The 23,846-nt window shown below is 43.8% G+C and overlaps 1 long non-coding RNA gene across 1 annotated transcript in view; it reads right to left on the bottom strand.

Moving 5' to 3' along the window:
- LOC137347008 (uncharacterized) overlaps positions 1–22,437 on the bottom strand; it is a 54,817-nt gene extending 32,380 nt beyond the window's left edge. The window contains exon 1 of the long non-coding RNA XR_010968844.1: positions 22,340–22,437. This is a non-coding gene — a long non-coding RNA (uncharacterized lncRNA). The remainder of the gene's footprint in view (positions 1–22,339) is intronic.
- Positions 22,438–23,846: the final 1,409 nt, after the last annotated feature.

Genomic DNA, 23,846 nt, shown 5'->3' with positions numbered 1-23,846 from the left:
CATTTATATAGCCTCTTTCAAAACAAGAACTTTTTAAAATTCTTTCATGGATGTGTGTGTCATTGGCAAAGTCAGCATTTGTTGCCCATCCCTCATTGCCCTTGACAATTGTGTGGCTTAGTAGGCCAATTCAGAGGGCAATTCAAAGTCAACCACATTGCTGTGGATCTGGAGTCACATGTAGACCAGACCGAGTAAGGACTGCAGATTTCCTTCCCTAAAAGACATCAGTGAACCAGATGGGTTTTTACGACAATCGATGATAGTTTCATGGCACCATTACTGAGACGAGCTTTCAATTGCAGATTTGTAATAATTCAGTTTTAAGGAGCATCTTAAAGGAGGAAAGAGAGGTAGTGAGGCATAAAGGTTTAGGGAGGGAATTCCAGAGCTTAAGGCCTTGACAACTGAAGGCAAGGCCGCCAATGGTGGAGTGATTAAAATCGGGAATTCTCAAGAGGCCAGAAACTCTCCTGCTCTTCTTCGAAATAGTGCCATGGGATCTTTTACAGCCACCTAAGAGTGCCGATGGGACCTCGTTTAAAATTTCATCTGAAAGGCAGCACCCCGAACAGTGCAGCACTCCCTCAGCACAGCACTGGAGTATCAGCCTAGATTTTGTGCTTGTGCATCTGAATTGGGTCTTGACTCATAACTCAGGCAAGAGAGCTACCACTGCTAACTCTCAATAAAGCACCTCCATGATGTGCACTTATAATGCAACACTTAACATACACATGCACTCAGCAGCTGGCATATAAAGCCATCCTGCTGTATAAATGCCCGACTTCTACTTATTTTAGCAGGTTGGAGCACAACAGTTGGGACAATGTATCCTGCAAATATACCATCAGTTGAGAACATTGTGATTTTATTTCATAGGCTGCAGAAGGAACCCAGCTCTTAACTTATTACAATCTAAAACCATGCAAATCACTCAGTCTATGGTGTTGGAGAGGTATAGCCAGGCAATGAGTATTCCACAAGATGTTTATAATGATACAGCAGACATCATAACATGTTGATCGAAGTGGAAAAGGACAGCCTGGAATGAGTAGGATTGGAATGGAGCCACAAGATAGGAACAGACAAGGCTAAGCATCAGGTTGTCAGTTAGGACTGTGTCAGATGAGGTTTGACTGGAACAGATGAGGTCAAGCTGTATGGAGCAGTACTATGTTTGGACAGGCATGGCTGTGGTTTTTTTACCTCATGTAATGGAAAATGCGACCTTGAAGCTTGGCTGAGAACTGCAATCCTCACTTCATTTAAAGGCAAGAGTCACAGTGCATGTATTAAATACAGACTGGTATCACTGAGGTTCAAAGCAGCTCGACTGCATCCAGTTGAGAATTCACTTTTAACGCATTAAAGCCGATTGGAATTAATTTTGCCCTTTCACAGACAAAAACACCTATCATGTTATATTTCTGATCTGCTTTAACTTCTGATATTAGTATATAGAATCATACGGCACATAAGGAGGCTCTCTGCCCCATCGTACATGTGCTTGCTTAGTTAGACAATTTATCCCACTCCCCTGCTCTTTTCCTGCAGCCCTGCAATTTTCTCACCTTCAAGTATTTATCCACTTTCTTTATGAAAGTTGCAGTTGAATCTGCTTCCATCACCCTTTCAGGCAGCACGTTCCAGATCATCAGAACTCACTGCATAAAATAATTTCTCCTCACTCAGGTTTGGCTCTTTTGCCAATTACCTTCAGTCTATGTTCTCTGGTTCCCAATGCTTCAGCCAATGGAAACAGTTTCTCCTTATTTGCTTGATCATGATATTGAACACCTCTAATAAATCTCCCCTTCACCTTCTCTGATCTTAGGAGAACAATCACAGCTTCTTTCGTATCTGCACGTAACTGGAGTCCCTCAACCCTGGAACTATGCTCGTAAATCTCCTCTACACCCTCTCCAAGACTTTGACATCCTTCCTAATGTTTAAGAGAGACTGACTCTAACGCTTCAGTCAGAATTTTTCATGCTTTCAATCATTCCACCATTGGTGGCCGTGCCTTCAGCTGCCTTGGTCCTAAGCTCTGGAACTCCCTGCATAAAGCTCTCCATCTCTGCATCTCTCTTTCACAGAATCACAGAACTGTTACAGTGCAGAAGGAAGCCATTCGGACCATCGTGTCTGCGCCGGCTCTCCGAAAAAAGCAATTCCCTCAGTTCCATTCCCCTGCCTTCAGCTCCTTTAAGATGCTTTGACCCAGCTTTTGATACCTGTTCTAATATTGCCTTATTGGACATTGGTGTCAAATGTTGCTTTATAACGAGCCTGTGAAGCACCTTTGGGACGTTTTATTACATCTTCTTCTTCTTTGGCCTCCTTGCCTTGGGAGACAATGGGTAAACACCTGGAGGTGGTCAGTGGTTTGTGGAGCAGTGCCTGGAGTGGCTATAAAGGCCAATTCTAGAGTGACAGACTCTTCCACAGGTGCTGCAGATAAAATTGGTTGTCAGGGCTGTTTCGCAGTTGGCTCTCTCCTTGCGCTTCTGTCTTTTTTCCTGCCAACTGCTAAGTCTCTTCGACTCGCCACACTTTAGCCCCACCTTTATGGCTGCCCGCCAGCTCTGGCGATCACTGGCAACTGACTCCCACGACTTGTGATCAATGTCACAGGACTTCATGTCACGTTTGCAGACGTCTTTAAAGCGGAGACATGGACGGCCGGTGAGTCTGATACCAGTGGCGAGCTCGCTGTACAATGTGTCCTTGGAGATCCTGCCATCTTCCATGCGGCTCACATGGCCAAGCCATCTCAAGCGCCACTGACTCAGTAGTGTGTATAAGCTGGGGATGTTGGCCGCCTTGAGGACTTCTGTGTTGGAGATACGGTCCTGCCACCTGATGCCAAGGATTCTCCGGAGGCAGCGAAGATGGAATGAATTGAGACGTCGCTCTTGGCTGACATACGTTGTCCAGGCCTCGCTGCCGTAGAACAAGGTACTGAGGACACAGGCTTGATACACTCGGACCTTTGTGTTCCGTGTCATGCGCCATTTTCCCACACTCTCTTGACCAGTCTGGAAATAGCAGCGGAAGCCTTTCCCATGCGCTTGTTGATTTCTGCATCGAGAGACAGGTTACTGGTTTAGTTTTTAGTTTAGTTTAGAGATACAGCACTGAAACAGGCCCTTCAGCCCACCGAGTCTGTGCCGACCATCAACCACCCATTTATACTAATCCTAGACTAATCCCATATTCCTACCACATCCCCATCTCTCCCTATTTTTCCCTACCACCTACCTATCTTAGGGGCAATTTATAATGGCCAATTTACCTACCAACCTGCAAGTCTTTTGGCTTGTGGGAGGAAACCGGAGCACCCGGAGAAAACCCACGCAGACACAGGGAGAACTTGCAAACTCCACACAGGCAGTACCCAGAATTGAACCCGGGTCGCTGGAGCTGTGAGGCTGCGGTGCTAACCACTGCGCCGCCCCATAGTTGAGCCTAGGTAGGTGAACTCTTGAACCACTTCCAGAGCGTGGTCGCCGATATTGATGGATGGAGCATTTCTGACGTCCTGTCCCATGATGTTCGTTTTCTTGAGGCTGATGGTTAGGCCAAATTCATTGCAGGCAGCCGCAAACCTGTCGATGAGACTCTGCAGACACTCTTCAGTGTGAGATGTTAATGCAGCATTGTCAGCAAAGAGGAGTTCCCTGATGAGGACTTTCCGTACTTTGGTCTTCGCTCTTAGGTGGGCAAGGTTGAACAACCTGCCACCTGATCTTGTGTGGAGGAAAATTCCTTCTTCTGAAGACTTGAACACATGTGAGAGCAGCAGGGAGAAGAAGATCCCAAACAGTGTAGGTGCGAGAACACAGCCCTGTTTCACGCCACTCAGGATTGGAAAGGGGTCTGATGAGGTGCCGCTATGCTGAATTGTGCCTTTCATATTGTCATGGAATGAGGTGATGATACTTAATAGCTTTGGTGGGCATCCCATCTTTTCTAGTAGTCTGAAGAGACCATGTCTGCTGACGAGGTCAAAGGCTTTGGTGAGATCAATGAAAGCAACGTAAAGGGGCATCTGTTGTTCGCAGCATTTCTCCTGTAGCTGACGAAGGGAGAACAGCATGTCAATGGTGGATCTCTCTGCTCGAAAGCCACACTGTGCCTCAGGATAGACATGCTCGGCCAGCTTCTGGAGCCTGTTTAAAGTGACTCAAGCAAAGACTTTCCCCACTATGCTGAGCAGGGAAATTCCACAGTAGTTGTTGCTGTCACCGCGGTCACCCTTGTTTTTATCGAGGATGATATCGGCATCGCCCATGTCCTGTGGTACTGCTCCCTCGTCCCAGCACTGGCAAAGCAGTTCGTAGAGTGCTGAGAGTATAGCAGGCTTAGCACTCTTGATTATTTCAGGGGTAATGCCGTCCTTCCCAGGGGCTTTTCCGCTGGCTAGAGAATCAATGGCATCACTGAGTTCCGATTTTGTTGGCTGTACATTCAGCTCATCCATAATTGCAGAGACTGGGCTGCATTGAGGGCGGTCTCAGTGACAACATTTTCCCTGGAGTACAGTTCTAGGTAGTGCTCCACCCAGCGGTCCATTTGCTTGCATTGGTCAGTGATTGTGTCCCCTGATTTAGACTTGAGGGCAATTCAATGGCAAGATATAAGCATAAGTTGTTTTTATTGTTGACGACTATGCTGATGGTTTAGGCAATTTACACAGGGAGATGTAGAGTCAGAGTTTAATCCCAAATCTGTATGAGTAAATAGTGCAATCGCATCACATTCCTGAGTTAGTCGTGTGAAAATCAGCCAGGGTTCCTGCACTTCCTCACGACCTAGTAACTTCTGCTGGAGGTGTAGGTGACGTGTCATGTCTCGCACAATCAAATTAACATTCACTGTGAAGGCTCGAGCATAAATAAGAGCCAGTTGGGCAAAGCACTGTACTCATGCTTTCCTACAAACCTTTTACTCTCAGTTTGGAATATCATATACAGCTGCTACCCATAGAGCAATTAAACTCTTTGTGTTTACACTTTAACTTCTGAGCTCTTCTATTGAAAGCATTTCTCCCTGTACTCTTGTGAGTAAAAATGTAGCATACAACTCAATATTCGGTATATTTTCATGGCCGTTGACATTTTCAAATCAGATTTATTGTTTCACAAAGTAGTGAATCTACTTCGTGGATCCCTGTTTGTGATTGTTATCCATAGATTCCACTGCTCAGCTGTGGGCTCTCCAGGTGACTGACTAGCTGTATTTTTGCAAAAGGTCAGGTAGTGTTGGCTGCTCATATTTTCACTGCTAATGAGGACTTACTGTTGCTTCTACCACTGGGCAGTTCGGCAAAATTTCTACGTGGCTCAAAATTATAGCTACGGCTCCTGGAGTGAGACCGTTTATAATACACGATGACAAAAATAGCAAGCAAATTATCCTGGATCAGACAAGGAGGTGTAGGTCATATGTTTGCAAAAGCATTTTAATGCAAAAGTATATCGGCATGCCATGGGAAGTGGCAAATTTCTGAATGCTATTTATTTCAATCACTTGTGTTAAACACCAGGGTTAAAACTCTATGTCTACCTTTTGTGACCCAATTCTTTTTCAGATGAAACTCAGCTTTTCTCTTCAACTTCTGCCATTTTTCTTTTCCAATCTTGCAGTACAAAAAATAATTATAACCTTGTGATGTTACTGTTAGACTAGGCTCTGATGGTGAAAGTACTTTTTCTCCAATTTTAATTGCTGTTGCTTCCCAGCACATACACACGCACACATGTACACACAGACATGTACACACACAGCGATCATGGGAACAGGCGCAATCAGTCAGAGGGTAGGAACTGCAAGGAACAAAAGTGGTAGTCACCAGGAAAAGTGAGGACATTGGATGTGTTGCTTAAAACAATGCCAGGATCCAGTACATAAACACACGTCTGTCCTGAACACTATGGGATTGGGGAGTCGCCTCAGTAGCATAACCTTTAAGGTATCGTGGGAAACAAATGAAACACATCCAACTTTTGAAAGCTGATTCAATTATTGGTAAATGGTACAGAAGAATGACATGCCAACTCCCCCCATGGTTGAAGGGGTGCTTGACCAGGTCCATTCCATTTCACACAATTCTGCTCTTACCCCTTCCCCTCCCTTCCAGAAACATGATCGGGTTCCCCTTGATCTTATCTTCCACCCCAGCCTCTGTATTCAACAGATCATCCTCTGCCATTTCCGCCATCTCCAGAGGGATGCCATCACCAAACACATCTTCCCCTCCCCTTACTTGCAAGTATTCCAAAGAGACCTTTCCCTCCGCGACGTCCTGGTTCATTGCTCAATTCCCCCCTCCAAACCCGTCCCCCCTCCACCAAAGGCATGGCAGATGCAGTATAATGTGGATAAATGTGAGGTTATCCACTTTGGTAGCAAAAACAGGAAGGCAGATTATTATCTGAACGGCTATAAACTGAGAGAGGGGAATATGCAGCAGGACCTGGGTGTTCTCATACACCAGTCGCTGAAGGTAAGCATGCAGGTCCAACAGGCGGTAAAAAAGGCAAATGGTATGTTGGCCTTCATAGCGAGAGTATTCGAGTGCAGGAGCAGGGATGTCTTGCTGCAATTATACTGGGCCTTGGTGAGGCCACACCTGGAATATTGTGTGCAGTTTTGGTCTCCTTATCTGAGTAAGGATGCTCTTGCTATAGAGGGAGTGCAGAAAAGGTTTACCAGCCTGATTCCTGGGATGGCGGGACTGACGTATGAGGAGAGATTGAGTCGGTTAGGATTATATTTGCTGGAGTTCAGAAGAGTGAGGGGGGATCTCATAGAAACCTATAAAATTCCAATAGGACTTGACAGGGTAGATGCAGGAAGGATGTTCCCAATGGTGGGAGAGTCCAGAACCAGGGGTTATAGTCTAAGGATACGGAATAAACCTTTCAGGACTGAGATGAGGAGAAATTTCTTCATCCAGAGAGTGGTGAGCCTGTGGAATTCGCTACCACAGAAAGCAGTTGAGGCCAAAACATTGTATGTTTTCAAGAAGGAGTTAGATATAGCTCTTGGGTCTAAAGGGATCAAAGGGTATGGGGCGAAAGCGGGAGCAAGTTACTGAGTTGGATGATCAGCCATGATCATAATGAATGGCGGATCAGGCTCGAAGGGCTGAATGGCCTACTCCTGCTCCTATTTTATATGTTTCTATGTTTCCATGCAAGTACAGGAGATCCACACCTGCCCTTTTAACTCCTCCCTTCTCACCATCCAAGGCCCTAAAAACCCCTTGCATGTGAAACTTGTACTTTTTAATTTAGTATACCGTATTCGCTGCTCACAAATGTGGTGTCCTCTACATTGCGGAAACCAAATGCAGATTGGGTGACTGCTTTGCAGAACATCTCTGTTCAGTCCACAAGCATGACCCCGAGCTTCCATTCACCTGTCACTTTCATTATCCATTCCACGGCCACTCTGATCTCTCTGTCCTCGGCCTCCTACACTGTTCCAATGAAGCTCAACGTAAACATGAGCAACAGCACCTCATCTTTCAATTAGGCACTTTACAGCCTTCCTGACTCAACAATGAGTTCAACATTTCAGACCGTAACCTCTGCCCCCATTTTGTTTCCTTTATCTTTACTGGTTTGGGTTTTTCTCTCTTGTTTTTCTCTTTTAGCTTTCAGACAGCAGCTGTTCATGATTCAGCCATTCACACCATCTCTAGACACAGCTTCTAATTCTTTCCTTGTTCCATTACTGCTTCCTTTTGCCTTCCCCTATAACAGATCTTCCCTCTTGATCTTCTTTCCACCCTTTGACCCTTTCCTGTTTTAAAAACCTATTACATTTCTAACTTTTCCCAGTTCTGATAAAAGGTTATCCACCTGAAACATTGGGCTGGATTTGCGCTGAAGGCAGGGCTGCGAGTACCGGGCCGAAAAGGTGAGGTTCTCTGCCTTTTTGCACCACCCCCCGTAACCCCACCCCCCCGGAGCGATCCTCCGGTCTTTTCAAATCAAAGTTTCAGGGAGGTGGGAAACACGTCCCTTTGAAGATGGGGATCCCGCCTCCATGAGCTGCTGGTCAATCAGAGGGCTGGCAGCTGAGCACTTCCACTGGGAGCGGTGGCCACTGCCAGTACTGCTGAGACCTCAGGCCCAGGCCCAACACTGGAACCCCAGACAAGACGGGCTGGATTTTAAGAGCCTGCTGCTGATCTTGGCGGCAAGCTCAGCCACCGCGATCTTAAGTGTGGCGGCTTATTTAAATAGCCTGCCCCCCAATCTCGTGGAGGGGGCAGGCTGCCCATTCCCGGCAATAGCGTCAGCTGCATGTGCGCCCTGCTGGCTTATTTAAATTTTTAATGAAAATTTAAAAATTAAAATAAATTAAAACAAAAGTAGATAAATACATTCCTTATGCCCCTTTCCCACCCCCCCCCCTACAAAAACAATTTCAATAACTATTTGCCCTTCCTTCCCAAAACACTTACCTTTTACTTCTTCTCCTCAAACTGCACAAAGTTAAATTTCAACCCTTCCCACCATCCCCTACACCCGCTACGTGTATTTGACCTTGTTCCCCCCACCCTCCGCAATGACAAACTTACCTCCTCCCCCTCCCCACCAGTGTGGCGCCGCGTTCCCCTGGAGGGGGATCTGAAGTTGCGGGAGTGCCGGCCGCCTTGCTGCAGATCGTTGGGGGCCCTCAAGATTGGAGGAAAGTGTATTTAATTTTAGTAATTTTATTGATTCGCATCTTTAAATTGTGATCCTGTTGCCCAGCAGTGGGGCGGCTGCCATGGAGCCTCGTCGCTGCTGGGAGGATCAGGCCGGGCCCTGCCCAACATCAAGGTCTGTGACAAACCTCATCCGGAGTCATCCGTCACGGATCACAATGTCGAGGACTTGTTAAAATCCAGCTCGAGGTAGGTGAGGCAGGGTCACCGGGGCCAGTCCAGAAGACCCCGGCGAGGAGGGACTGGGTGGGTGGTCTTGCAGTCCAGGGGAAGTGGGGGGGGGGGGGGTGGGGGTCCGAGGGGTGAATTGGTTTCTGGTGGGGATTCTCCATGGGCCACAAATTGCCCAAGGAGGAGGAACCCCCTCTACACGCCTGCAGGGAGGGAACCTCAAGGCAAATTATCCACATGTCAGAGGCCACTGCCGCCACCGGTGAGATCCCAGCGGCGGCAGGAAGAGGCCCTTAATTGGTCGTTAATAGGCCTCAATTGGCCTGTGGGCGGGAAGGCCGTCTTCGGCCTATCCTGCCCCAGGAAGATCACTTGGCGACGGGGAGGCGACGGCCCCTCCGTCCCACTGCGCACCCCCCCCACACCACCCATCATAATACTCTGTGCCCCACCCCCCCGGCCTCCGATCCTGCCTCATGGGGCCAGACAAAATCCAGCCCATTGACTCTGTTTCTCTCTCCACAGATGCTGCCTGTCCTGCTCACTGTTTGCAGCATTTTCTGTTTTTAATGACGGAAAATATTCGTTACCATTTCAAGCAACAGCAACGTGGAGATGCTCAATTCTGCAGCCTGTAGCTGGACTGTGTCGAGAGTGAAGGAGCTTGATGGATTTTTAATATCGCAGCTGCCAGCATTCAGAACCCCACACGTCTGATCACAATAAATGCCAGGGATTAATACGGTCTATAAACAGGCATAATTTATGGCACATTCACTGATAGAAAAACCATACCAAATCTGTGTGCCATGTCCTTCTTACACCCTTCTCAAATATAATATGTAGAAAAGGTCCTTCTGTACTTTTATTCCTCACAGATTTAAAATTTTGAAGCACTTCAATTTTGCTAATCTCATTTAGTCCAATTGTTTGATTGTTTCCATAAAAACATAAGAAATAGGAGCAGGGGTAGGCCATTCGGCCCCTCAAGCCTGCCCAGTCTTTCAATAAGATCATGGCTGATCTGCCCCAGACCTCAACTCCTTTTTCATGCCAGCTCCCCATAGTCCTCAACTCCCCGATATTTCAAAATTCTATCTCCCTCCTCTTTAAATATTTTCCATGATCTGGCCTCCACAACTCTCTAGGGTAGAGAATTCCAGACATCCACTACCCTCTGAGAGAATAAATTCCTTCGCATCTCAGTTTTAAATGAGTGTCCCCTTATTCTGTAACTATGTCCCCTAGTTCGAGATTCCCCCACTAGTGGAAACATCTTCTCAACATCTACCCTGTCAAGCCCCCTCAGAATCTAGTACATTTCAATAAGATCACCCCTCATTCTTCTAAATTCTAATGAATAAAGGCCTAACCTGTTTAGCCTTTCTTGATAAGTCAACCCCTTCATCCCAGGAATCAGCCTAGTGAATCTCTTTTGAACTGCCTCCAATGCCAGTATATCCTATCATAAATACGGGGACCAAAACTGTACACAGTACTCCAGGTGCGACCTCACCAACGCCCTGTATAGTTGTAACAAGAATTCCCTATTTTTAAACTCCAACTCCTAGCAATAAAGGCCAAAATTCCATTTGCCTTCTTAATTACTTGCTGCACCTGCATGCTAACTTTTTGTGTTTCATGCACAAGAACACCCAGATCCCTCTGTGCTGCACTTTTTTGGAGTTTCTCTCCATTTAAATAATAGTCTGCCTTGTGATTCTTCCTACCAAAGTGCATGACCTCACACTTTCCTACATTAAACTCCATCTGCCAAGTTTTTGCCCATTCACTCAATCTATCAATATCCCCTTGCAGATTCCTTATGTCCTCATCACAACATGCCCTCCCACCTATTTTTGTATCGTCAGCAAATTTGGATATATTACACTCTGCCCCCTCCTCCAAGTCATTAACATAGATAGTAAATAATTGAGGCCCTAGGACCGATCCTTGTGGTACTCCACTAGTTACAGCTTTCCAACTTGAAAAAGACCCATTAATCCCAACTCATTGTTTTCTGTGAGTTAACCAATCCTCAATCCATGCTAATACATTATCCCAATACCGTGAGCTCCTATCTTGTGCAATAATCTTTTATGTGGCACCTTATCGAATGCCTTCTGAAAATCCAAATACATTACATCTACCGGTTCCCCTTTATCAACTCTGCTTGTTATATCCTCAAAGATCTCTAGCAAATTTGTCAAACATGATTTCTCTGTCACAAAACCATGTTCACTCTGTTTGCTTGCGTTAAGCTTTCTTCCTTCATAATGGACTCTAGCATTTTCCCAACGACCGATGTTAGGCTGACTGGCCTATAGTTTCTTGCTTCTTGTCTCCCTCCCTTCTTGAACAGGGGCATCACATCAGCAGTCTTCCAATCCGCTGGGATCTTCCCAGAATCCAGTGAGTTCTAGAATATTTTGACCAATGCCTCCACTATCTCTGCAGCCACTTCCTTTAAAACCCTTGGATGTAGGCCATCAAGTTCTGGTGACATGTCTGCCTTTAGTCCCATTAGTTTGTCAAATACTTTGTCCCTCGTGATAGAGACTGTTACAAGATCTTTCCTCCCATTAGTTCCTTGCTTATCTGATATCTGTGGGATGTTTAGAGTGTCCTCCACCGTGAAAACTGATGCAAAATATTGATTTAAATTATCTGCCATTTCCCTGTTCCCCATTATCAATGCTCCAGTCACATCCTCCAAGGGTCCCACACTCAATTCAGCTACTCTCTTTCTTTTTATATACCCGTAGAAGCTCTTGCTGTTTGTTTTTATACTTCTTGCCAATTTACTTTCATAATCAATTTTCTCTCTCTTTATTAGCTTTTTAGTCATCCACTGCTGGTTCCTAAAAGATTCCCAATCCTCTGGCCTAAGACAAGTTTTTGCTGCTTTGTTGTCCTTAGTTTTTGATTGGATACTCTCCTTGACTGCCTTTGTTAACCATGGGTGGTTCATCCTTCTCATCGAGTCCTTCTTGTTGACCGGGATAAATGTTTGCTGAGCATTATGAAATATCTGCTTAAATGTCTGCCACTGCTCATCCACTGAACTTCCCCTTAGTCTATTTTCCCAGCCCACTTTCGACAACTCTTTCTTCATATCTCTGTAATTGCCCATGTTTAATTTGAGGACACTGGTTTGAGACCTGAGTTGCTCGCCCTCAAACTGAATTTGAAATTCTACCATGTTGCGATCGCTACCCCTAGAGGATCCTTAACTATGATATCTCTTATTAATCCTACCTCATTACACATTACTAGATCTAAAATAGCCTGCTCCCTGGTAGGTTCTGCAACATGTTATTCTAAGGAACAATCCCTGATGCACTCTACGAATTTATCTTCCATGTTACATCTGCCAATCTGATTTGTCCAGTCAATATGCAGATTAAAATCACCCATGACAATTGTAGCGCCCTTCTTACACACCTCCATTATTTCCTGATTTATACTTTGTCCTGCAGTGAGGCAACTCTTCGGGGGCCTATAGACGACTCCCACCCGTGACTTTTTCTCCTTGCTATTCCTTATTTCCACCCTGACTGATTCCACATCACGATCCATTGCACCTATATCACTACTCACCACCCCACTGATACCTTCCTTTACTAACAAAGCTACCCCACCTCCTTTTCCTTTTTACCTATTTTTCCAGAACGTCAAATAGCCTTGAATATTCAGTTCCCAGTCTTGGTCACCCTGCAACCACGTCTCTTTAATAGCTGCCAGGTCATATTCATTTATTTCTATTTGTGCATTAACTCATCTTTCTTGTTACAAATGCTGCGTGCATTCAGATAAAGAGCCTGAAGCTTTGACTGTTTACCATTATTACTCATTGTGGTTCTAATTTCTGCTGCACTCGTCTGCTTATATTTTCTGTCCCTTCCTGTCACAATTTGATTACCATTCGCCTCTTCACTACCTTGCACCTCTGCTCTCTCGTTTCTTTTTGATTTTTTAAATTTCCCTTCAATTGAACCCTCTCCCCCCACTAATTAGTTTAAAGTCCTATCTATAACCCTAGTTATACAATTCGCCAGGATACTGGTCCCAGCATGGTTCAAATGAAGCCCGTCCCAACGGAACAGCTCTCTCTTTCTCCAGTACTGGTGCCAGTGCCCCATGAATCGGAACCCATTTCTCCCACACCAATCTTTGAGCCACACGTTTACCTCTCTAATCTTATTCACCCTACACCAATTTGCACATGGCTCAGGTTGTAATCAGGAGATTATTACCTTTGAAGTTATGCTTTTTAATTTAGCCCCGGGCTGCTCATAGACCCTCAGCAGAACCTCTTTCCTAGTCCTATCTATGTCGTTGGTACCTACGTGGTCCACGACAACTGGATCCTTCCCCTCCCACTCCAAGTTCCTCTCTAGCCCAGAAGAGATGTCCTTAACCTTGGCACCAGGTAGGCAACACAACCTTTGCTGCAGAGAACAGTATCTATTCCCCTAACTATGCTATCCCCTATTACTACTACATTTCTATTTTCTCCTTCCACTTGAATGGCACTCTGAACCACGGTGCTGTGGTCAGTTTGCTCATCCTCCCTGCAGTCTGTGTCCTCATTCACACCGGGAGCAAGAACCTCATACCTATTGGATAAGGACACTGGCTGAGGCTCCTCCAAAGCTAAATTCTGGATCCCCATACCTGCCTCACTCACAGTCACGCACTCCTGTCCCTGACCACGGTCCAAATTTGATGTAATTAATCTAAGGGGTGTGACTGTCTCCTGAAACACAGTGTCCAAGTAACTCTCCCCCTTCCTGATGTGTCACAGTGTCCGCAGCTCTGTTTAAAGAAAGCGAGTCAATATTTTAGAAGTGTCTGCCATGACTCAATGAATAGCACTCTCATTTCTCAGTTAAAAGGTTTTGGGTTTAACGCCCACTCCAGAGATTTATGCCCCATAATCTAGGCTGGCACTCCCAAATGCAGTGTTGACGGAGAGGTGCTGTCTCTTAGAGAAGATGTCAAACTGATGCCCATCTGTTCTCTTACTTGGATGAACATTAAAAAGATCCCATGACACTATTTCAACGAAGAGCAGGGGAGTTCTCCCTAGTGTCCTGGCCAATATTTATCTCTCAATCAACATCACTAAACAGATAAATAAAAGCAAAATACTGCGGATGCTGGAAATCTGAAACAAAAACAAGAAATGCTGGATTCACTCAGCAGGTCTGGCAGCATCTGTGGAAAGAGAAGCAGAGTTAACGTTTCGGGTCAGTGACCCTTCTTCGGAACTGACAAATATTAGAAAAGTCACAGATTATAAACAAGTGGGGGTTGGGCAAGAGATAACAAAGGAGAAGGTGCAGATTGGACCAGGCCACATAGCTGACCAAAAGGTCACGGAGCAAAGGCAAACAATATGTTAATGGTGTGTTGAAAGACAAAGCATTAGTACAGATTAGGTGTGAATATACTGAATATTGAACATCAGCAAGTGCAAACCTGAAGAAAAACAACCTGAAAAAAACAGTGGGTAAGCAAACTGAACAAACTAAGATGAAATGAAATAAATGCAAAAAAAGATTGTAAAAAATGTAAAAAGGAATGCAAAAAAAAGGAAGAAAAAATAACTAAAAATGACTAAAAATGAAAGTAAAGTGGGGGGCTGTCATGCTCTGAAATTATTGAACTCAATGTTCAGTCCGGCAGGCCTAATCGGTAGATGAGATGCTGTTCCTCGAGCTTGCGTTGATGTTCACTGGAACACTGCAGCAATCCCAGGACAGAGATGTGAGCATGAGAGCAGGGGGGAGTGTTGAAATGGCAAGCAACCGGAAGCTCAGGGTCCTGCTTGCGGACTGAGCGGAGATGTTCCGCAAAGCGGTCACCCAGTCTGCGCTTGGTCTCCCCAATGTAGAGGAGACCACACTGTGAGCAGCGAATACAGCATACTACATTGAAAGAAGTACAAGTAAATCGCTGCTTCACCTGAAAGGAGTGTTTGGGGCCTGGGATAGTGAGGAGAGAGGAGGTAAATGGGCAGGTATTACACCTCCTGCGATTGCAAGGGAAGGTGCCCTGGGACGGGGACGAGGTGGTGGGGGTAATGGAGGAGTGGACCAGGGTGTCGCGGAGGGAACGATCCCTTCGGAATGCTGACAGGGGAAGGGAGGGGAAGATGCGACTGGTAGTGACATCACGCTGGAGGTGGCGAAAATGGCGGAGGATGATCCTTTGGATATGGAGGCTGGTGGGATGAAAAGTGAGGACAAGGGGAACCCTGTCACGGTTCTGGGATGGAGGGGAAGGGGTGAGGGTAGAGGTGCGGGGAATGGGTCGGACACGGTTGAGGGCCCTGTCAACCACAGTGGGGGGAAATCCTCGGTTGAGGAAAAAGGAGGTCATATCAGAAGCACCGTCGTGGAAGGTAGCATCATCAGAGCAGATGCGTCGGAGGCGGAGAAACTGGGAGAATGGAATGGAGTCCTTACAGGAGGTAGGGTGTGAAGAAGCGTAGTCGAGGTAGCTGTGGGAGTCAGTGGGCTTTGGAGGGTCCTGAGGTTGTGAAAGGCACTATATAAATGCAAGTCTTTCTTTAGTACATTCCAGCTAGAGGGAAGATTGTCACTTGCACCCATTATCATGACCTCTTAGAAAACACTGGAGGATCAGCATTTCTGCTTTTAAATTGAATGGACAAAAATGCTGATATTTATTTTGGTTGAAAATTGCAACCTTGCCAATACATATCTTTGAAACTTGTGATTTCTGAAACGTAGGATCAGATTCTCCTGCATTGGAGAGATGGGCGACATGAAGTGAAAATTCCACCCTCTAGTGCGCTAATCATGTTGTTGATAACTTACTCCATAGTTTCCTGCTATTCTAGTTAGAATATGCTTCAGCAAACTTGGAATGGAGCAGCCAGTGTCCATTGTGACTTCCCGTCTCTCCGTAGACGATTCCTGATGCCTTCATTTGAAGCTGTTGTGCCGATGCTTAGTTTTCCCCGCCATACACATGTCAATATATAATGATTCAGTTTTATTTTTAGGCATTTATTTATTCTTGAGGGGCCTTTTAGCTAAATAAACTTCTGAAGTAGCAGATTAGCCACAATAAATGCGTCAAAGGAAAAATGCAGTTAAAAAAACTTGAAGGAAAGAATCTGGTTATTGGCATGACAATGCAATGGTTTAAGAACATGTCTTTCATGTCTCCCAAGCAGCAAACATTAGCATATGATTTAAATGCAAGCAGAGAATGTCTTAGGGTCACTCAGGCACTGGCAGCCCACCAGTGCTATTATTTTTCAGACAAAGTTCCAATGGCGTGGCAACTGCCTTAGATGCAGAAAAATTGCAATTGCCATTAGTTCTAATACAGCAGAGCTATTATAATTTCCTTCTGACAGTTTGCAGAGATGGGTAACACCAGAATGGAGCAAAAGTCCCAGGAAAATGTGACTTGTTGTTATTAATGGCATAATTCATACCTTCGCCATAATTTCCTTTCTTTTGCAACATTTTGCAACAGGGCGGCACAGTGGCGCAGTGGATAGCACCGCAGCCTCACAGCTCCAGGGACCCGGGTTCGATTCCGGGTACTGCCTGTGTGGAGTTTGCAAGTTCTCCCTGTGTCTGCGTGGGTTTCCTCCGGGTGCTCCGGTTTCCTCCCACATGCCAAAGACTTGCAGGTTGTTAGGTAAATTGGCCATTATAAAGTGCCCCTAAGATAGGTAGGTGGTAGGGAAATGTAGGGACAGATGGGGATGTGGTAGGAATATGGAATTAGTATAGGATTAGTATAAATGGGTGGTTGATGGTCGGCACAGACTCGGTGGGCCGAAGGGCCTGTTTCAGTGCTGTATCTCTAAATTTTAAAAAAATAAAAATAAAAAAAATAAAAAATAATTCAAAAGCATCTACACGGTTACAAGGGTGCATGTCCCCAAGAAAATCTGGGCTATGATTTCATTAACAGCAATTAAAAAACACACAGCCAATCACACATCCCACTACCAAAGGAACATAGGAACAGGAGGAGGCTGTTCAGCCCCTCAAGCCTGTTCTACCATTCAAATAGATTGTGGTTGATGTGAACCTTAATTCCATCCACCCGCCTTGATTCTGTAACCCTTAATACCCTTGCCTGACAAAAATCTATCAATCTCAGTTTTGAAAGTTTCAATTGACCCTCAGCCTCAACGGCCTTTTTGGAGAAGAGAGTTCCAGATTCCCACTCCCTTTTGTGTGAAGAAATGTTTCCTAACATCACACCTGAATGGCTGAGCTCTAGTTTTAAGGTGATTTGTTCTGGACTCCCCCTGACCAAAGGAAATAGTTCCTCTTTATTTACCCCATCAAACTTTTAATCATCTTAAGCATCTCAATTACATCACCTCTTATTTTTCTATACGCAAGGGAATACAAGCCTAGTCAATGCAACCTAGAATCATGGAATGGTTACAGCACAGAAGGAGGCCATTTGGTCCATCGTGTCCATGCTGGCTCTCCGCAAGAGCAACTCACCTAGTCTCATTCCCCCGCATTTTCCCCGTAGCCCTGCATATTTTTTCTCTTCAGATAATTATCCAATTCCCTTCTGAAAGCCTCGATTGAATCAGCCTCCGCCACACTCTCAGGCAGTGCATTCCAGATCCTAACCACTAGATGCGTAAAACAGTTTCTCCTCGTGTCGCCATTGCTTCTTTTGCCAATCACCTTAAATCGGTGTCCTCTGGCTCTCCAAGCCTGCCCTCATAATTTAACACTTTTAGCCCCCCTTACCATGACATGCTGTAGTAACGATCTTTTAAAGCAGCCCAGCTGCTAACGAGCTGTCGGAAACTAAAGTTTGATAATCCAGCTGTACAAGGTGTAAAGTTTGTAGAAAAATAGCCGGTTCCAGCAAAATAAATCATTTTTTAACTTAATCAGGTCCTGTACGTCCTGGTGAACTCCATTTTGTTACCTTGTGAGGGCTTTATTGATGGGAGAGGATGGCGAGTGTGAGAGCATGTGACACAGATGATGGACTTGGAAACAGACTTGTTACTCATCACACCTGTATATATGGGCATTTCAGATGGCTAGGCACTGAGATGTACACAGAAGTAAGTTAAAGGGCCCAAGAACATCAATAGTTTTACAGCCATTGCTCCTTTACTCCTTCGCTTTTGCTGCTGTCACTTAAGACCCATACTGCAATTGTTCCGAGGACTAACGAGTGCACTAGACCAACTCTAGAGATTCATTTTATTTCAATTGTTTTTCTAAATGACATCCCCAAGAGAAATGAGAATGCATTATATGCTCATTATAATCGCTAAAAATAATTTCTTCAAATGTAAAATTATTCAAACATACCAAATGACAATTTGAGTTGCTATGAAGTACTATGATACTTGAGAGGATTGTGTATAATAGACTGTGATCGTGACCTAAATTCGGATGCTCTTGGTAACCCTTAGTTGACTATTTTAACCATATCTTCATTCTGATGAAACAGATTGGTTAAAGATGAGCCAGTTTATTGGATGCACTTGAAGAGGTTTCTCCTCGCCTTGATTTCTGATTCACTTACTAGTTTCTGGTGTAAGACACAACATAAAATCATTGCTCTTTATTAAATACGCCATTCTAAAGCACAAGCTTTTACCAGATCTTGAATTGTCGTTCGTAAGTTGGTATCGCGTATTAAATGAAATAGCAAATTCATTCTGTAAATGTAAGTCAGTGATATAAATGTGTTCCATCATTATTGGGTATGCCTTGAGACAAAAATAAGCAGTATGTATTTGAATAAAATCCATAGAAATTCTTTCCTGGATCAACTTAACAGCTGCTAAACTCATTTGAAATAGAGCTTCCTATGGCCCTCTGACAGCTCCTAAATATCACAGCCTGCAGAGTGCATCTCTGTACAGAATAAGGCTCTGTTTGCTTGCCAACTTGCTTCAGTTTTTTTTTCTATGGAGCACTGTGTAGCTACTGAAAACTTTTGTGCAGCAAAGTGTTTGCACCAAGATTCTTTTAGGATATTTCCCAAATCTGCAGTTAAGAATTCACTGGGTTATCAAATCCACACAAATCTTTGTAGAGACTTGTACCATATAATATTCTTTTTCTGTTTTTGGCCAGGAGTCATGATTGTAAATTATACTTGTTGTAGCACCCTCACCTTCTTGATTTGTGCTCTCTATTGTATTTTGAGTATCTTCATGTGTCCTCCATTTTAAGCTTTGATTACTGCCTTGTAATACAATGTACCATAAGTAGATTGTTAAATTTGAGTCCTGATCCACTTTGTTTCATTTCATTTCATCCTTCGGCTTATCTGATACATTAAAACAAACAAAGAACAAAGAACAGTACAGGAACAGGCCATTCAGCCCTCCAAGCCTGCGCCGATCTTGATGTCTGCCTAAACTAACACCTTCTGCACTTCCGGGGCCCATATCCCTCTATTCCCTTCCTATTCATATATTTGTCAAGATGTCTCTTAAACGTCGCTATCGTACCTGCTTCCACCACCTCCCCTGGCAGCAAGTTCCAGGCACTCACCACCCTCTGTGTAACAAAAACTTTTTATCTTCCTTTCAGGTGTTAAGGTTTTAATGTTTTTGCTTTTGGACAGAGCTGTTCATTATTCTGCCATTAGCACTCTCTCTGGACAAATGCTTCGTCTTTTATTACAACTATTTAGCACTCCATTTGCCTTTTATTCCAAGACATCTCTGTCATTTAATCTTTCCTGCCCTCCATCCTGTCACAAACCTTCCCTTTTGTTCTTCTTCCCCTCCCCCCTCCTTTCATTTGCTCAAAGACTGTTGCATTTCTAAACTTTGCCAGTTCTGGTGAAAGATCACAGACCTGAAATGTTAGCGCTGCTTCTCTCTCCACAGATGCTGCCAGACCTGCTGAGTATTTCCGCCACTCTCAGCTCTCGTTTCAGAGTTCCAGCATCTGCAGTATTTTGCTCTTATACCACCTTGATATTGGTTTTGCAAAAACAGGAATATTGGGATTTGTCATCATTCCAGTGTGACAGCATCATCATTCTCATCGTAGCTTCCATGTGTCTTCAAATGTTCACCTTAGATAAGGGAATTTAGCTGGTGGCTGTATGCTCATTAGCTTTCCTTAGGCTAGATTTCAGAAAAGGTTGTTGCTGTTCAGACTACCTGATATACTCCAAACTTTGTTCAAAAGTTTTAAACAATAAACAGATATATGTGTGCTGAATAGATGCTTGTTGATCCCTTGTTACATCTCAAAATATCTATAGCATGGGGTTGTCAGTCTCTGTGACCATTAACCTTAATGTAGATTGGTTAATTAGGTTCAGGATTTCTCCTCAATGTTGACCCACTGCTTGTCACACTAAGAGACTGAATATCACTGCAGAAACCTGACGTCTTCACATTTCATTCAACAAGGAGACTTAGATCTTCCAGGCAAATGCCTCTAATTTGTGGCCAGGTAAAAACATGGAGTTTTTTCAATGTTTTACATTTCCACTATTTGTACACGCTCCAAACATTGCATCAGTTATTGACTCCTTCGACCTCTCCATTAGTGTTGGCCACTCTCAGAGCTGGTCTTAGATTCTTGGAAGCTCTTAGTGAGGTTAGTCATGGGGGTCTGTTTCCCATCCTCACTCATTCAATTAACTTGCGGATGAAGCTCTATATTTTTGTTGATCTTGTCAGGGATTTAGAGTGGTGGTTGGACATTTTTACTTTAGCGCATTCTTGTGGTTAATGATTGGCTCCAAACTGCCCAAACTAATGAGAGAAAGAGAGTCACGGAATGGTTGCAGCACAGAAGGAGGCCATTTGGCCCGTCAAGTCTATGTCAGTTCTCGGCAAGAGCAGTCGAGCTGGTCCCATTCCCCTCCCCTTTCCCTCTTGCCCTGCATTTCTTTTCCTTCAGGTGCTTATCTTATTCCCTTTTGAAAGCCAGGATTGAATTTGCCTCCACCACACTCTCAGGCAGTGCATTCCAGAACCTAACCACTCGCTGTGTAAAAATGGTTTTCCTTATATCACCTTTGGTTCTTTAGCCAATCACTTTAAATCTGTGTCCTCTGGTTCTCGCCCCCTTCACCAATGGGAACAGTTTCTCTTGATCTTCTCTGTCTAGACCCCTCATGATTTTGAACGCTGCTATCAAATCTCCACTCAACCTTCTCTTCTAAGGAGAACAAGCCCAGTTTCTCCAATCTATCCACGTAATTGAAATCCCTCATCCCTGGAACCATTCTCGTAAACTGTACAAGTTACAAGATATTCTCAGTATTGCCATGGGGTCCAGCTACTAATCCACCCCATCTGGAACAAGCTGAGCATGACTGACAATAACAGTAGGGTAACCAGAGTCCATTGCTATCAAAAGCATAATAAAATAATTGAGAGTCTCTATTTCATTCAATAAGATAGTGTTTTAACTCTAGTGTTGAAAAGCCCATGTACTGAATACTAGCTTTGGATGTAACCTATTAACAACACGTGTATTTTCCAGTGGGTGAGGGTTCCACAATCATTGGTAGCTAAAGTGAACTCTACTGCTTTCAAGACAGCAAAAGGTAGGAAATGAAAAAAAGGTTACTCATTCCATCAAGTGGAAACATTCCAAGAGACTGTATCATGTGTGCTTTCAAATCCTTTCCAGATTTTTCAGCTGTTGAAGGAGGTAAAAATTGCAAGAAGATGTAAATACCTAAAACCTTCAGTCAACTTTGTTCATGATTTATCATGGATCACAGTTGGGCAGCAAAAATGTATCCGATATAGATACTCTCAGTGTAACCTCCACAATTAACACACATTAAAAATCAATCTTAAAAAAAATAATCGCAGAGGTTAACTGCAATTAATTGACAGCCCTCAAAAATATATTAATTTACTGAGGCACTCTTTGCATCTTTAGCAAAAATCTCAATGATTTTTTTTACTAACTTTTGCATGTTTAGCACTGTCCTTGCCGATGGCCAGTTAAGTCATTGACTAGTGAAGGGTATGAGAGCAAAGGTTGTTCACACTGGTATATTTACTGTGCCTGAGAATGTGGAGTCTATGCTGGGTTTATTCCAATCTGAATTTGGCAGTAAACAGCATATAAAGAAATCACATTTAGGTTCGATCAGGATAATCCAAACTGAATACACTCTTGTAGTCTTTACACTGCCTGTCCCCAGCCAGTTAATTTGTCGGAGTGCATTACAGTAGCAGTCTGATTCTTGTGCAGCAGACAATAACTAAAGAGATTCACAGTGGACCCAGATAAATCAGGCTCGTACAAACTGATTCATTCACAACTAAACCTTAAAAACCAATATCTCTTGGTGAGATCCTTACTTCAGAATAAAGTCACAGCAAATCAGTCCTCACCACTTAAACTAGTCGTTTCATTGCCAATATAATCTGAAAATTCTTATCAAATGCAAATAACCAACCTCATTGTGTGTACTAATTCTCCTGTTTTTTTTTCTGGACCCTGGGTTCCAGGAGAAGCTCTATGTAGATTCAGAGTCTGCGGCAATGCTGCAATGAATCAATGGTTGGTCTTCACAGTGCAGATTAGTTTAAGGTGCACGTGTGTGTGTGTGTGTGTGTGTGTGTGATACTCTATGCTGCAATAATGTGTTACACAAAATGCTATATTTTCAGATTCCGCTCAAATCGAGTCTGAAAATTCTGTTCTCTCGCACAAGCAATGACTCCACATGGCATGTCTGAGTGCAGTTAGCATACACAGAGCAGCGATTGAATCAAATACATTTGAACCAATGCTTGTCTTTGGAGTTTACATCCAAGATTGTGGAATGTTGTTTAGCTGTTAGTAAAAGGTCATGTCTGGTATAGACTGGTGAGAACAAACGGAAATATTCTAAAATATTCAAAGCTAGATCTAACCAGATTTTGTGGCTTTTTAAAGAAATTCAAATTAACATTAAGGAAACAAACTCTTGCATCTGTCCCTTAAAAGCATTTGTGATTACAATTTAGTGTGGATCTAGTCCAAGTCTCAATTAGTTGTAAAATCTCTTTCATATATTCATAGTAATAATTAAACTGAGGAATAAAAACTAAACTATACATTGGAAATCACAATTTAAAAACAATGAGCTATCTGCTCAATGCTGTTAATAGCAATTGAATAAAAAGGGGTTGTTCTTGAGACAATTGTAATTGAGAGAGTATTTTGTAAGATTTTTGTTAAGCTTCAAAAATACAGGTTATTTATTTCACATTATATACCGCACTTCCCATTTGATCAGTGAGATAAACACTAATGAGGGAACAACAACCATTATATATTACTTCACATATCAGGGCACAGAGGACAATATTTCTGAAAAGGTACTGTGCTATGTTGAGATTTTTTTTTTTTATTCTAATTTTAATGTACTCTATATGATAAACTAAATTGGAACAATTCATTTAGCTATTTAAAAGGCAGCACAGTGGTGCAGTGGTTAGCACTGCAGCCTCATAGCTCCAGCGACCAGGGTTTGGTTCTGGGTACTGCCTGTGCAGAGTTTGCAAGTTTTCCCTGTGACTGTGTGCATTTCCACCGGGTGCTCTGGTTTTCTCCCACAGCCAAAGACTTGCAGGTTGATAGGTAAATTGGCCATTGTAAATTGCCCCTAGTGTAGGTAGGTAGTAGGAGAATTGAGGGAAGGTGGGAGTGTGGTAGGGAATATGGGATTAATGTATAAATGGGTGGTTGATGGTCGGCACAGACTCAGTGGGCCGAAGGGCCTGTTTCAGTGCTGTATGACTATGACTTAAACACCCGCCAAATCTCAAAATAAATTTGTTCAAATTTAAAATGTTAGACACATAGGGGTAGCACATCACATTGTAATAAATTGAAATCCAATCAAAGAACATAACATTTGAATAGCTGTGAAAGTTGCAGCATCATCTACAACCTGTGAGCCTGGAATATATCTTGTA

The sequence above is a fragment of the Heterodontus francisci genome, chromosome 31 (genome assembly GCF_036365525.1).
Source record: "Heterodontus francisci isolate sHetFra1 chromosome 31, sHetFra1.hap1, whole genome shotgun sequence".
Classification (NCBI taxonomy): Eukaryota; Metazoa; Chordata; class Chondrichthyes; order Heterodontiformes; family Heterodontidae; genus Heterodontus; species Heterodontus francisci.
This window is presented reverse-complemented; position numbering and strand designations above follow the sequence as displayed.